The sequence below is a fragment of the Phalacrocorax carbo genome, chromosome 5, assembly GCF_963921805.1.
Source record: "Phalacrocorax carbo chromosome 5, bPhaCar2.1, whole genome shotgun sequence".
Lineage (NCBI taxonomy): Eukaryota > Metazoa > Chordata > Aves > Suliformes > Phalacrocoracidae > Phalacrocorax > Phalacrocorax carbo.
In genome coordinates this window covers 46,163,913-46,179,409 of record NC_087517.1, presented here as the reverse complement: position 1 = coordinate 46,179,409, position 15,497 = coordinate 46,163,913, and the positions used below count along the sequence as shown (strand labels likewise).

Genomic DNA, 15,497 nt, shown 5'->3' with positions numbered 1-15,497 from the left:
TGTGACACAAGTGTTCAAAATCAAGCCTCAGGCATCATCCATCCGGTCTCCAACACAGTCCAAACTACGTGAGAGACTTTGTGAAACAGTGGCAGCTGAGCTGGACTTACCAGGGCTCTTTTAGCTGCCATGAACTGCACTAGCAATATAGCTATTGGCCAACAGTCTGAGCTGTCTGCAACAGATGACTGCGTGCTATGGGATCATTCTCTGAGGTCTCAGACAATGAAAGGCCTGTTTTTTTCCCAAGCCTCTTCACTAATGCCACATTTAATGAAGATACATATTAGTACAGTCAGCACCTTAGGTGGTGAGACCATCAGTTGTCTTCTGCAATGAAAGGGGCTCTTTTTTTCATCCTTCTAGTTACTGAAGCTTATTGAGAGAGACTGTAAGAGATGAATTATCCCAGCTGAAAAGTCTGGGCCTGTTAAAACTTGTAGGGTGGCTAGTTGGGCAGCACTATTGCAACACAAAGATGACTCAGCCACATAGCATCTTTGTTGGCATCCTATTAGCTGCTGCGGAGACGATTATTTCTTTATTGCTAAACAGAATCTGTCAGTGGCTTGGGGCATTTTTGTGAAAAATGTAACAGAGGCAGAATAATAATTCAAAACATGCTAGACCAGAAAGCCTTCTGCCTGAAAATTAACCAGTCCAAATTGTTCAGGGTGGGTGAACCAATGCCATGTGACTTCACCAGAAGCAGGACATCCTTCCAGGAAAGCAGGATCCCCTTCTCATGCAAATGGCCTTAGAAATACAGAAGCAGAAGGGAGCAGAGAAATTATTTGAGTGGAAGCTACATCAGTAGAACTGACTCAGAAGAGAAATTTGCTTTTCAAAGTTTTCCATGAGGCGTCAGCTGCTCTTGGGTGAAGTGATGCTAGCAGGCAGTGTCCCAGTTACTTTCCCACTGTGGGAACCGAACCCTTTTAAAACTGTTTTGACTGTAACTAAGGAATTAGAGAGATGGATGAAGCCAGCCGAAAGTGTGACAATCTCCTAAAGGCATACAGATGGTGAGCAGACCCTGGAAACTGATTCACTTTGAGCAATCACTTTCCTGAACCACATTTTGGACAGTTTTCAACCCCTCTGAGGACCTGAGGAAACCCGTAAGTTCTCCGAGGCAAAATGAGGAGTGGGGGAAGACAGGAAAAAAAGCATGATCACACATTCACACATAGTTATTTATTTATTTGCCCTTTGACATCGAGAGAAGCTCACCTCTCAGAGGACAATCATCTGTGGCTCAGCCCAGATGGAGGTGAGATACAAATTTCATTGCCAGTGCTAACCATGAAAAGATTTTCCCATTTTACCAGAAACCACAATCTCCCATAGTTCCCGGACTGCTCAAGTGATGTATAGCTTAGTAATTGTCCTGAAAGATAAGGGAAAGCCTCCTCTGCAGTTGCATTTGATATTGGCCTGATGTATGGGATCACTCAGTGCCGGGGCTCAGTGGAGGGTGTCTAGAGACAGCATGGAGTATGCCTTTTCTGCCGCCTTCTTCTCACTGGGGAACCTCTGCTGGTGGCAAGCAGGATCCTGAGGGTTGCAAATTGCTTTCCCACATCTAACATCCCTTTCATAGCAGCCTTAGTCAGTTTTTGGCATGAATAGGAGAGTTAAAGAGTTGTTTATAGCTGCTCTGGAGTCTCCTCTGCAGTGCTGCCACCCCTGTGGCAGCCCTGCACTAGGGACTGAAAGGAGCTGCTGAGGGCAGGCCAAAAGGACAGAATTGAAATGGGGCGGGGGAAGCCTTGCAAGTGGAAGAGGAAGAAAAGCTTCTGGAGAAGGAAACCTTTGCTCACAGCAAATGGCAGAAGCCCCTTTTCTTGGGCCAGAGCAAGTGACACTGGACAAACCCTCACTCGATCACCTATTAGAAACACTGGTTGTGGCAAATCCTGCTAAGCAGCTGGAGCCTGATACCTTCCAGGGTGGTGCTGTATAGAAAAGGTGGACAACTTAAGAATTTCAGATAGGACTCTGTGATGATTAATTTTCCACTTTCCAGAGAGAAATGAGGATCCTGTTAAGAATTTGGGATAAGATTGTCCAAGATTGTCCAAGCGATCAGGACGAGCAGCCACTAGATGGCACATCCATTCTCTTAAAACTCGGTAGCCCATAGACATTAAAGTCCAGGATGCCCCGCTCATCCCACGCAGGAACAGCAAAAGTATGAAACGTTATTTCAGCATCTGCTCTAAGGAAACGCTGTCACACTTTCTAGTTATTTTGTGTTGGGTTTCTGCAATCTGATGAACATTCCTTTGTGATTTTGAAAGCATTTAAAAACAAGCTACATACAGATTTTTGTAAACTTGCTCTCACTGGTTTCAGTGGAGATGTGCTAGGACTACAAAGAGCGTTTATGTGCAAAACAGCTCATAAAAGGAAATATACAGTGCTTTGTTCTCCCACAGGAGGGCTAGTGAATTATTTGGGTATAACCCACTTGAAGTAAGAAGTTATTGGTAGATACTATTTTTCCAGATCCTCAGCTGCTGTTATGTGGTATACTTCCCTCATTTATACTAGCTGAGAGTCTAGTCTCTAGGTCTTCAGGTCAGAATCAAGCAAGACACCAAGATGTCTTTGGAGAAAGGAGCTTTTATTTGAGGGGGCTGCCAAACACATTAGATTTGGACAACTTTCTTTCAGAGATTTAACCTCAGAGGAACTGGCAAAACAGAAAAGGCCCAGAAACAGGAGTAAATCAAGCACATTAAGGCATTTATGCTTAAGCCACAGTGTTTTCCATGTGTAGCAGCAAATATCTGAAGTCCTTCAGAGTTCCAGTGTAGCTTTTGTCATTGAAAAACTGGCTTGCACTATACAGAATCGAAAAGGAAGCCAAGCTTATGGATTTCTCTATCAAATCAGTCTTGTATACCATAAAGAAGTTGGGTTCAGGTGTCAAAAGACTTAAATAACCTTACCTGCCCCCCCCCCCCCCCCCCCCGAAATTTTTCCACTACAATATGAAGAAGGATTAGAAGTATTGTACAGGGTTTTTAAAATTCTCCCTCATCTTCTCTGTGCACAAGGGCAAAGACTGTGCTTTTATTTGGTGTTATTTTGAAATTATCCTTTTAAAAATTGCTATTTTGTGAATTCAGTAAAGTAACTCTTTGTGTTTCACTTGCATGCCTGTAAACATTTCAACACTTGTTAGAGGGTGATTCAAACCAACCCTAGCTCTCTGTAACATGAATTAGATCAAGTTGGACTATGAACATGTTACTGTCATGAAAAAAAAAAACAGCAACCAAAAATAAATATTTGAATTTCCTAAACACATTTCAAACTGATGGGGGGCATAGAGCAGAGCTATACAGCTGGGAGAGAAGGAAAAGGGAGTCTCACATTTTGTGAGCTCTCTAGATTGCTAATCAGTTTAGAGTCCTAGTGCCCCACTGAAACTTTGGGGTAATTCTATGAAGCAAATAACAAATAATCATCCCCGGGAAAGCACTACTGGAGATCCATCCCCCGATTTGAGACTAAAGAGAGACACCAAGTGGAAGAAAGGCACATGACCAGTTGCAAGTCGTCAGTGGACCGCAAGGATTCAATTCCTACATGCAGTTCACTGTAGCTTTATGTGCATAAATAGGTGGCACCTCACTGCCCATGTAGGCATTGAAACATGCATCTGGGTGAGAAACAGCAAGGAAGCAAAGGTGGAAAAGAGACTTCTTTCAATGCAAGATTTTAAATTGGCTCTATGTAGCAAGGAGGTACTTGGATGCCTTCATAGATGAAATTGAAGGGAATTAAGCCTCTAAATACTTTTGTGGCACTCAGCTTTTGTAAGAAGTATTAGTATTATAGGACTGTTTGTTCCACTTACTTTGCTCTTTCAGGTAAATTGTGCCAGTGCTGTACACATTTCCTTGAGAAAATACCCAGCCTGCCAGTGCCAGCTCCTGAGTGCTTTCATTTACTTTGGCAGACCTTGAACTGGGTTCTCCTCCCTTGAGTTTTGTTTATAATAACTGGACTGAAAGGCATGACTTCTCACCAGTCTCTGGGGCTGTGAGGTGTGGAATTAATACTGCCTAAGCAACAGCATCTTTCCCAGCACACCTCCAAAGCAGATCCACAGGGAAACTTTCCCCATTGCTGGGTAATGTTAGTTTCTCTCAATCAAGGTAACAGGCAGTTAAAAGAAGTGTCAAGAAACAGATGAGTGTTTAAACACACTTATTCAGCCTTGTATCACAAACAGAGCTGGGCCAGGCCAACGTGGGTGCCAGCAGTGGATCACATATGAGATCTGCCCAGATGTGCCCATTTTTCTCTGGTGCCAATTCTGTTCCTCCTTTTTGAAAGACAAGGGCAGATCCATGAAACTTTGCATTCAAGTTATGATCTCAGGAGGAAAGTAGTCTTACTATCACTGCTCTTGCTCCTTCTTCCTATTATGCAGAAAAATGCACGCACTCATCCAGGCAGCCTAATCTCAGAAACACTGTTACGGAAAAAATATTATGCAAAATAGCTCAAATCTTGTGGGAGGGATCTCCTGGTGCTTTGCCATTTTATAACCTCAGAGTGCAAAGCTAGACATAAGATCCAGAATATCACTGTAAGTACTAGATCAAAGCAAGATTCTAAGTGGAATTGATTGTGCTCCAGCAGGCTGCCTTTAGAAACAAGACCCTACTTGGTTCCTGGAGGAATGATGGCTACTCTTGCTGCCCTCTGAACAGGAGGTTGTGATTCAAGGTAAGGTCTCCTGTGCAAATGGCACAAACAAGATGCCTTGTATCTCCAAAGACAGAGAGCACATTGGAAGAAGAAGAAGAGGAAGAAGAAAGATTTTGGTGTCTAGTATGGAAGCCTCAGGAGTAAGGTCAAATTCTTCAGGTGTTTATCCATATCTACATATGTTTAAAGGGACTGAGCCTGAATGCTACCTCTTCGGAATTAGTTTCTGGTTGCCAAAGAGGACTGTAAAATTGGGTTAAGTCCTAGCTCCACCAAGTTCTGTAAAGTCACACTACGGAGGTTTTTTAGCCCAGGCATACCCAGGTGCTGAACAGAGCTCAGCAGCACAAGAAAGGTCTCCTTAGTGACTGGGATGCTTTTTTGAAACTCATCTGGCATTTTATGTCTTATCTACCTCAAATGAGCAAGCCCATGGCAATAGTCATGGTCTCTTCTCAATCCAGAGAATCTCAATCCACTCTGTGGAAGACCTTTCAAGATTTGTTTGTATGAGGATTTTTAAAAAGGGATAAATTCTGGAAAGCACAGAATGGTAAATCTTGATGATTTGTTTCAGCAAATTTCCCATCCTGAGGGTCAGATAGATATCCAACTCATGGGGGCATATGCTCCCATACTTGCCAATGCTCAATGGATCACAAAAGCTTAGAGTTCAGAAGTCCCAAGTTAGTGCAGAGGAAGACACAGCCCTGTGTGCTGCATTTTTCAGTGCCCATCAAGGGGGGAGTAATCTTTTCTTGCAAATTAGTGAGTTTGGGAGTGCAGTCACCTCTGTAATAGCCAGCTGTGAGGGACCCCCACCAGGGTCCAAAATAACCAAGCTATAGAAGACTCTGCTTCCTGGTTACACGGTGTCTCCATCAGAACAGTTTCTCTTTTGGCTTGTCCAAGACTGACTTCTGCTGGAAAATTTAAATTGCCTGCATTTCTCACTTCAGTCAGCGGAGGGCAACTGATCATCAGGAAAATTAATTCAGTTCACTAAAGCTGACTGGTTTACTTTGAAGTCAGAAAACTCAGAACTAGTAAAAATAATGAGTCGTGAAAAAAAAACCCAGACTAATTTAAAAACATACCTTTTGATACACATTTTTTCCCTAATGCAAGTTAAAATAGTCTCCCCTCGCCCCACAAGCCCCAGCAACCATTGCATTTTTATTGCTCTTCATGCTAACCGTTATTCTTCGTATATGATTAATCTGCTAGTGAATCACTGGTTTTGGCAAATAAAAGAGGATTCCACTTACAGTGCCATGAAAGCACTTCTGTCAAATTAGACTCGACAAAATCTGTGATTTTAAATCGTGCTTTGCATTCTGTTTTATACTGTGTTGTTAAACAGATACTAACTGTGAACTCTAAGTTGTTTGATCATGGTGGTTTTTTTAACTTGGAATTTAAACAGAAAAAATACAGCAATTCTTTGCTCTATTTTTGAAGTCTTTCCTTCTTATCAAAGCAATTTTGAAAGAACATTTTTTTCAAAGTTAGGCAGTTTGTATTGATAATTACAACACTCATCACTGTCACCTGAACCCCTCAATGTTTTGGCCCTGTCAGCACCAAAATCCTTCCCCTCTTAGAGACACAGTAATGTGTGGCCAGTTCAAAGATATTTTAAGGGTAAGACATAAATCCACATGTGTCGTCTTCTTTCTCTGTTCTCCCTAGTGCCAAAGAGTAATTTCCTGCTTCTGATGTATGTAACACTGGGAGCAACCTGTGCCAGCTGAACCTCAGGCCCTTTCTTCTCAGGGATCCGCTGAGACTAGAGGAAGGCAGCTTGGTCCCTTCCACTCTGCAGCTTGCTGCAGAACAACCCTGAGACACTCCGCCCCTGCTTCACAGAGAGACATGAAGTGCTGCCAGTACATAAAATGGTAGGAACTTGCTGTATCCCACTGTTCCAGGATGGCTCCCACCCAGCCAGGCATGGTTTTACCAACAGAGAATGAGAGGGCTGTGGCTCCCTCCATCATTAGCAGCCACCCATAAGCAGTAGCCACACAGGCAGTACCTGTGCTTTTCATCACAAAGCGGTGGGGCTCTGAGGACTGTGCAGCTTCTCACAACCCACAGCAAGGCTGCAAACGGCTGTAAAGGCACAGCACAGCCAGCTCTGTGCAGGGCATTAGTATTCCCTGTGCCTGAAGGAGACAGACCTTGTGTACAAATGAATCAGGACCTGTACCAGGCTGCGTCCCAGGGACTTGGACTCTTGTGCAGACTTCCCATGTTTATCCACAGAATAGGCCATGACTTGATCGGGTAAAGAGATTGACTCCTAAAAAGAAAGTATTCATTTGACAGGGAATGGTTGTTGTGTTTGAAATTAAGATGGCCCATGGCAAAAACAGATTGCTTGGCTGAATGACCTGTTGGCTGGTCTCTGGCTGCCTTTGAAATGGCATTGGTCTTCAGCCTTACATGCCACATAATGGTGGGTTTATCCAGTCTGCGTGTTTTCTTACAAGCACTTTTGTCTAATCACTAGCTGAGAATCCAGCCTACTGTGTACATTGTAAAAGATGCTGTTTATACTTAAGCTTTTAGTTTACCATCTGTGCACAGCTCAGCTGCAACATCTCTGCAGATCTGTTTTTCCTCTCTTGCCAAGTCTTTGTTTCAAGCCCTCAGAACAGCATGATTTACTTCAGACTTTCTAATAAAATTCAGGCTCTTTGCAAGGTCTCTTTTAAAACCTATCCCCCGTTCTCAGCAAATGCAGTGGTATAGACTTTTCTACAGGCTTACTGATTCATATCCGAGTGGCACTGAAGCATAACCAGTTATATATGCAATCACTGATGCATACATAGCTCCACACTGCCCTTCCTAACATGTATCCCATTTTCAAAGCTATTGACACAAATTCATTCAGGCACCAGAGCTGCTGGCACATACAGAATCCATTTGCACTACACCTTGTAATCACTTTTTATTTTAAACCCATTTTCTCCAAGAAACAGCCTTTGCACTAATTCTCAGGGGGAATATTTTGAACCCAGTCTTCCTTCTTCAAAGTAGGACACTTTTTGTAAGAATCAGAAACAAACTACATGCTCAGAACCTGTAGGCTTGGATACTCTCTCAGCACACAGGTGAGGAAGACTGAATATAAATGAGAACAGGAAGATACTACTTCACCTGCCTCACAGAGCCTTGCGTCTTTATAAGGAAACATTCTGGCTTACAAAGTACAGGCCTAAGCCTGACCAGATGTTTAAATTAAAGACAAAGCCTATTACAGAGAGAGAAAGGGGAAAGAAAACGTACTTTAAATATTCTGAGAATAGGAGTGTTTTTACTGAAGGTTAATTCTGCTTAAAAAGAGATGCTGGTGTGCTACTGATTTCTAGAGACAAGAATGTCCCCAAGAGTGGTTGTAAATGAGTTTTCAGATATGGCTCCAAATAATTCTGATGCAAAATTTGTCTTCATCTTAGACACTAACAACTGACCTTACAAATCTTTTGGTAAGAGAGAGGAGCCTGAACGAAGTTAGGTTTATTAGACAGTTTGCAGGTGATAGATAGCCTGGTATTGCTGTGTACAGCTGCAGAAATAGTGACAAGACCATACTGACAAAAGCCCTGTGCAGAGCAAATAATTTCACTTCCACCTTATTGGCCCTGTTCTGCTTCAGCACTTGCATTTCAACCACCTCTTCCTGGCTGAGCCCATATGGAAGCTGCAGCTGATGAGCCTGCAGTTACCTGTCAGTGGCACAGAGGATGGCATGCAGCCCAGGGTGCTGCATGCAATGTGTGTGGCATTCAGCAAGCAGCACTTGCTCTCCAGGTGTGGCCTCCTCCCATGGCCCCTGTCTCACCCTATCCAAGATACATGAAGGAGGACTTGTCATGCGGCCTGTGTTTGCCCATTACATGACCACACGCTCATCCTGTCAACAATGTAAGATATCTCCAGGATAGTGGGAAGGCTGCTGAGCTCCACTGCTGCAAAGAGAAGAAGGATGTGTTTAATCCTGGTGCCAGAGGAAGACAATGGGAGCTGTAGGGAAAGATTTGAACTGGATGGGGCTCTGAATGCAAGAATTAAAACCAAGTGCATGCAAATAAAGCACAGCATAGAAAAGGACGTTTGAAAATCTTTTCTTCAAAGGCTGGTGGCATAGTGAGGAATCACCCTGCAGATGTAGAAAGAATGAGAGGAGATAAGAGATTGAGAGAAGAGAGAGAGAAAGACGACTGAGAAGAGAGCATCTTGTAAGGACAGAGTAAGGTGGCCATTGTACACCTGTCTCAGTACAAAGGCCAAACTGGGTTTTGCTGCCCTCAGGAATTAGAACTGGGGCCTTGAGCTGCATGAGCTTGCTGTTCTTCCTCCTGCTGGCACAGCAGAAACCATCAAAGTGAGGAATTCTACTCCTCAGAAGGGTAAGGGACCTCCTGATCTTCCCTCATTCTCGGATTGGCTTGACTGATTTGGTTTTGGTATCTTTGAAATGAGGATTTAAAGAGGATCACATTATTGTTACTATTAGATTGCCTTACTGTTATTATTTTTATTTCTATTCTGCCAGGAGAGAAGAGGCAGGATCTAATCGGGCTGGTTATACCACACTCCAAGATCAAAGAGCCCATGCTGTGAGCTTGCTGTCTGCTGTACAAGGTGGATACACCACAGAAAATGGGGAAGCCCTGGGAAACAATGCAGTGACACCAGTCAGCAGACTAGCCACAGCATGCTAGGCACTTCACTGTCATCACATTGCTGTAATCACTGGGGCAAACACAAGCTTAATGGGGTTTGGATGGGGAATAATGTGGCAGCCCAGCTCATGTTTGCAGAGTTCACTAGGATAGCAAAATTGCTCATTGGAAAAATCTTAGAGCGGGTCATCCGGCTTGCTTTTACTTGGCAGAGAGCCATAGGCTCATCTCTCAGGAGCAGACAAGCTGTGAGCAGCCTTAAATATTAAGGTGCATAGGTACCTACTTGATAGAATCATTAAGGTTGGAAAAGACCTCTGCGATCATCAAGTCCAACCGTCAGCCCAACATCCCTATGTCTTCTAGATCATGTCCTAAAGTGCCACATGTACACGTTTTTTGAAAACCTCCAGGGATGGCGACTCCACCACCTTTCTGGGCAGCCTGTTCAAATGCTTGACCACTCTTTCAATGAATAAATTTTTCCTAATATCCAAACTAAACCTCCCTCGATGCAGCTTGAGGCTATTTCCTCTCGTTCTATCACTCATTACTGGAGAGAAGAGACCAACACGCACATCACCACAACCTCCTTTCAGATAGTTGTAGAGAGCAATAAGGTCTCCCCTCAGCCTCCTCTTCTCCAGGCTAAACAACCTCAGTTCCCTCAGCTGCTCCTCATAAAACCTGCTCTTTAGACCCTTCACCAGATTTGTTGCCCTTCTCTAGACACACTCCAGCACCTCAATATCCTTCTTGTACTGGGGGGCCCAAAAGTGCACACAGTGTTTGAGGTGTGGCCTCACCATTGCCCAGTACAGGGGCATGAGCCAGAGCCTTGGCCACAAGCAAGAGGCTATGAAGTGAGAGCCTCTCATGAGGTGGGTGACACAACAAATGCAGCAAGTGTGGACAGACGACCCTAAAGCAGCACCTGGGATACCTCTGTAAATGGAGGAAGTTGAATTGATCACAGCTGAGGGGCAGCTGAGCCCCAACAGGTGACAAGGGCCCACGCGAGCCTAGCAGAAAACGCGTTATTTGGTTTGGGGAGCGAATGGAAGCAGGATGCGGTAGCTGAGGGAGGGGCTGGCCCCGAAGGCGGGAGGCGAGGCGGAGGGGGATAGTGTAGAGCCCCGGGCGGGCCCGCCGGTGGAGGCAGGGTGCCCCACCACGGCAGGCGCGGGCGAGGCGCCAGTGCCTCGCAGCCAGGCCCGGGTGGGGGGCGGTGGCGGCCCGCCCCGGGGCCGGCTCAGTGCAGCCACCGGCTCCGCCCCGTGGGGCTAGGACCAGAGCCGAGGCTACATCGGCGGAGGGAAGAAGGGCGCGGATCGCCGAGGCGTGCTGAGTAGGTAGGCGCGCGGCCGGTACCCTCTCTGTGGGGCAGGGGAGCCGGAGAAGAGGGCGAGAGCTCGGGTCCCTCGGCCGGGTCCCGCTCCCCTCGGCCCAGGGGTCGCGGCGGGATGGTGCGGGGCGGAAGGGCCGGTCCAGCGGGGATCTTGGCGGCGGGGATTTCCCGAGGGCTTTCCGCGGGGCGCGGCGGCCGGCAGCGGAAGCACCGAGAGCCGCGCGGCCCTCAGTGCGGCCCCTTCCCGGGGTCGGGATCCTCCTGTGTAGTTGGTAAACGTCCTGAAAACCCCCACCATCAGGTGCAGCGGACCCGGTGTCAGGCGGGAGTGAGTCCTACAGGCCGGACGTGTTGTTGCTGTAAAGCGCTTTTGGCAGGCTGACTGTGCCTCGGCGGCGTACCGATGAGTCCGGGAATGCTGCTGTCTTCAGCGTGATTCTGCCTTGATAGATTTCTAAGATCTAGGTTAGGTGTCTCTGTAGTAATCTTACCCCTATTACAGCTACAGTAATCTGCTACTGGCACAGCCTGCTGTGTCCCCCCTTCTCCCTCCCTCCCTGCCTTGCTTTTAATATCCTAGTGAAGAGTTCAGAGTAGTGTCTGCATTTCAACAGCGAGGTAGATGTTGGCTGGGTAGGTGTTGGCTGTGGATTGTCTTGCACTGTGACTGCTAACAGATCCGTTGATACGGGGGTAAGGGCTTGTTACAACCTAGGTATGCAATTTCTGCCCGAGTATAAAAGCTCTTGCTGTGCGTGCTTTAACATAAAATGGAGCACTCAGTACAAAAGAAAAAAAAAAGAGCCTGGGGCGATGGACCCAACATCCTGGAATCTAAATGTTGGCTTCAGTAAACTGTAAAGCTAGTTCAGGATGAAGTGTTCCTATGTTTTGGACCCGCTCTAGCGTTTCCATTTCGTGCATGAGACGAGAGCTTTGAAGCTTTACTAGCTGTGGGAGGGAGGGCAAGAGTATCCTCCTGCTGTGCTCTTAGAGGTGGCAGCTGGGGAGAAGAGTAGTTCTTGAAGATGTTTGTGGTGGTAAGGGTTTGCAGGGATAATAACCCATCCCAGCACTAGCGAGGCTTCTCAATGTCCGGCTCCCCCTGCATGCACTTCTGTGCGAGCAAGGATGTATAACTGGAGAGTGCCATCTTGAAATGTGCTGTCAGTGATACTTCTCTATGGAAGACTTTTTTTTAAAAAAGAAAACATTTTCTCAGGCACCTTGGGCTTAAGAAAAATCCTCTTCAAAGCCTGAGGTGTGTGCTTGCTGCATGAGAACCATCAAGCAGAAGTGTGTGGCTAGGATCCTTTTGGTGGACCCCAAGGTCCAGGTGTAGAAACACTGCTCTGAAAATCTAGAAGGAGGTTTTGAATGTTTCTGGTCTGTTGGCTGGAGCAAGAACTCCCATACCTACAGTTGAGCTTATTTAAAAAAAAAAAAATCCACAGTTGCTTTTTCATGGTGGGCTGCCACATGGGTGAGAAGGACTTTTGCCAGTTGCTTGATAAGCCAATGTGTGGATTTGGAGGGGCTTGGGGAAGTGAGTAGCCTCTCCTCACATCTTGTGTCCTTTCATTTAACACCTCTTTAGTAGAAGGATCTTGCTTCCAAAATAGCTTCACTCTCTGGGCCTGAACCCCTCTTGGCCTGGGCTTTTCTGTCCTTGCTGAGGGCTCTGGGGACTGCTGGGATGACACCCTTGTCCCTCTGCTGCATGGCAGGGGTGGCTGGGTAAAGTCTTGCAGTGTTTTCTCAGCTTCTTACCTGCATACAACAGAAATCGAGCAAGATGCAAGCTCCGTGTCTGAAGAAAGCTCTCCCTGCAGGCTACCTCTGCCCTGCTGAGTGGAAGGAAGCTCCTCCCTTAGGAGGATTTAGCAGCTTTAATGATGTGGCTTATCTGTACTCTCTTCATTCCTGTTATTGTCTCTGTTTTAGTTCTTGGGGGACAGGCAGGTGTAGTGTGACCTACACCTGTAAGCTGGCGCAGGAGATGCTCTAAGAAGGCCATCCCACAGTTCTGTGGAGGTTTCCTGCCCCTGCTACCCAAGCCACACTCTGCTTCAGACTCCATGAAGTTCAGGGCAGGATTCCTCATCTGACTGTAGCTGAGGAAAGGTTTTATCCCTCTCCTGTTTCTCTGGGACCTTGTGTTATAGCTGTAATGCAGCAGGGGACCATCCAGGACTGCAGGCATTCATCCAGTAAGTGTTTAAATTGGAGAGGTGCAGGTGGGAGTTTTGCGGACCTCTGGTAACCACAGGCCCCGAGGCACTTTCCAACTCAAACCATGGCTGTGGTTCTTGGTGTCCACTGGCACTGTTACAGCAGGAGGCATGCAGCAGAGGCAAAAGGTGCTGCTGCAAGGGCCTCTGGCACTGATGGCTCAGGATCTGTTACAGGGAAGCCAGGGTGCTGCTGGGAGGTGGACCATGCCCTATGCTATCTGAAGTAAGAATTATTGCTCCACTTTAATGGTGCCTGTGGGGTGGCAGCTGCTTTCTTCCTGGTCTCTATTTTGTTTCTGCTTTCTGATGAGTAGGAGGTGCTGGCATGGGTCTAGCAGCACTTGGGCTATGGTTGAGTGGCTTGAAGGCTGGAGGAGGTAGAGATGCTTCCAGTGGGTCTGTGCAATAAGGGGTGATTTGAGCCACAGTTCTTGGACTTCTTCCTCAGTTTCCTCTTTTGAAAAACTTGAGTGTGTCAAAATTAAATTCTTATGGCTAGGAACTCTGGCCTTCACCCTAAGTGCCTTAACTTCACCCCTCTACAATAGGAGCACCACATCCGCATCACTTTCTCCTTACCTGCCTTCATTTGCCTCTGAACATGGATAATGACATCCTGGGATCTCGGGTCCATATGTACAGCAAAGGGTGACCTAGGCCCAGTAGCCTTGTCCCTGCCCTGCTGTTGTCAGCTTTGATGGGCTAAGAAATAAACTGTGCTCTTGCACTGATGCTTCTGTTGGAGGAATGTGGGATCAGAGCTTTCCACAGGCAAATGATTAACAACACATGCGTGAGGGGATGGTTGCATGAGCCACCTTCCATTTAGGAGCTGTGAAATGAGCTGCAATTGTTACCTAACCACCTCCATCTCTTCCTGGCTCATCTGTATTCTTAAAGAGGAAATTAAATGGAGGAAAGGCTAAAAATTACAGGCTCTCTCTTGGCATGGTAAAAGGAATAATATGGGAGGCACAGCCAGTGCCAGCAGTTCCTTGACAGTTGGTTGGCTGTGGCAGAGCCTGTTTGCTGAAAGCTCTCTGTGCTGTCAGGGCTCAGAAACAATGAAGTGGTTAATGGCTGACTTGAACCTAGATGGGGCGATAAGTGAAGCACAAGGAACTGCATGCTAGAGATTGCTTAAATCATTGCTTGCATGCGCTGACAGATTCAGAGCAAGCTAATATTCTGGAAGAAAGATGAGGCGTTACTGTGGGCAGCTGTGCGAAAAGAACTGCCTGGTAGCTGACAGCAGAAAAGGGGAATAAAACAGTAGCCTGCTGGGATGGGTATGGGGATTGGAGATTGCCAGCACTGTACCCAAGGCTGTGTCCTCAGACCAGTAGGGCTGGGGAAGCTGGGTGGTTTAAGGCTCATCCAAAGTGTCAGGGAGAAAGGGAAGGAGGCTAAGCTGGAGGCAGGCTTTCTCCTGTGGGAAGAGACGCAGGCATGGGCTGCCTGGCTGGCTGCTCTAGTTCTTTTATCTCCTTTATGGAGCTTTAGAACTGGGACAACATAATTTAAAAGCAAGTCAAATCAAAGTGCAGTGCCTGTACTTAATTTCTGACACTTGCTGCTGAGGTAAGTGTCCTGTCTGTCTTTAAGAAGCTCAGGAGCTAGAAAGGGTCAGCTCTCCTGTGCCACCAGGAACCTTGCACAAGGGCAAAGGACTGGTGGCATTTGTTAAGGGTGGTGCTGTTTCAGTTTCTTTGCAGTGCAGCCTTGAGCAAAAAGGTGCATCATGAAAGTGCTTTAACCTCTACTGCAAAATTGTTGCTGGGCTGTAAGCAGATCACTGATCTCTTCTAGTATGGCGATAATCCCGTGGCCATTTGTCCTGGAGAGATGCTGATCTGGGACGAGCTATATATGTTAGGATATCCAGCAGCCTGGAGATTGGAAGTTATGTAATAGAGAGTCCCCTTTCAGGCAAAAATAATTCTGCTTCAGTCTGAGGATGGTCTCTGCAAGCAAAGGAAGGGATGAGCTGTTGGAGCTGCAGCGTGCATCTTGAGCTGAGCTGACCTTCCCAAACACAGCTGGAGTCAGGGCCTACCTTTGGTCCCTTCTGCTGCTGCTTCTTATCCATTGTCATGGAGGTAGTTTGGGAAAGGGGAGGGAGAGGAACTAGCTTACAGGGATTTGCACAGCTGGGTCTGAACTTGCTGTAAAGCAGTTTTACCCATTAGGAACGAAGGAGGCTGTTGCCCAGAGTTCACCTCTACCCTTGAAAAGGGGTTATGGCCACTGGATGTGGCCATATCCTCCACCAGCACCTTCCTTTGGCCACCACCTCTGCAATCCGTGAGGTTTCTGTGCTCTTGTTGGGATGAGGTTAAGGGGCCACATGGGAGCTTGATGCCCTCAGCTCCTGCCTTTACGGGAGAGGCTTCGTGCAGTAAATTGTCTGTCTAGTTTTAAAAGTAACCCACTCCAGGACCCTTACTTTGCTTGGGCCCGCACACCAGACTGGCATAGTTTGGAGTG

At 46.6% G+C, this 15,497-nt stretch overlaps 1 protein-coding gene across 2 annotated transcripts in view; it reads left to right on the top strand.

The window, feature by feature from the left end:
• Window positions 1-10,674: 10,674 nt before the first annotated feature.
• CD82 (CD82 molecule) overlaps window positions 10,675-15,497 on the top strand; it is a 41,470-nt gene continuing 36,647 nt past the window's right edge. Inside the window, exon 1 of one of the 2 annotated variants that reach the window (XM_064452293.1) lies at window positions 10,675-10,780. The gene's annotated coding sequence lies outside the window, so the exon portion shown is untranslated. The remainder of the gene's footprint in view (window positions 10,781-15,497) is intronic. The other variant, XM_064452294.1, reaches the window with a different exon arrangement.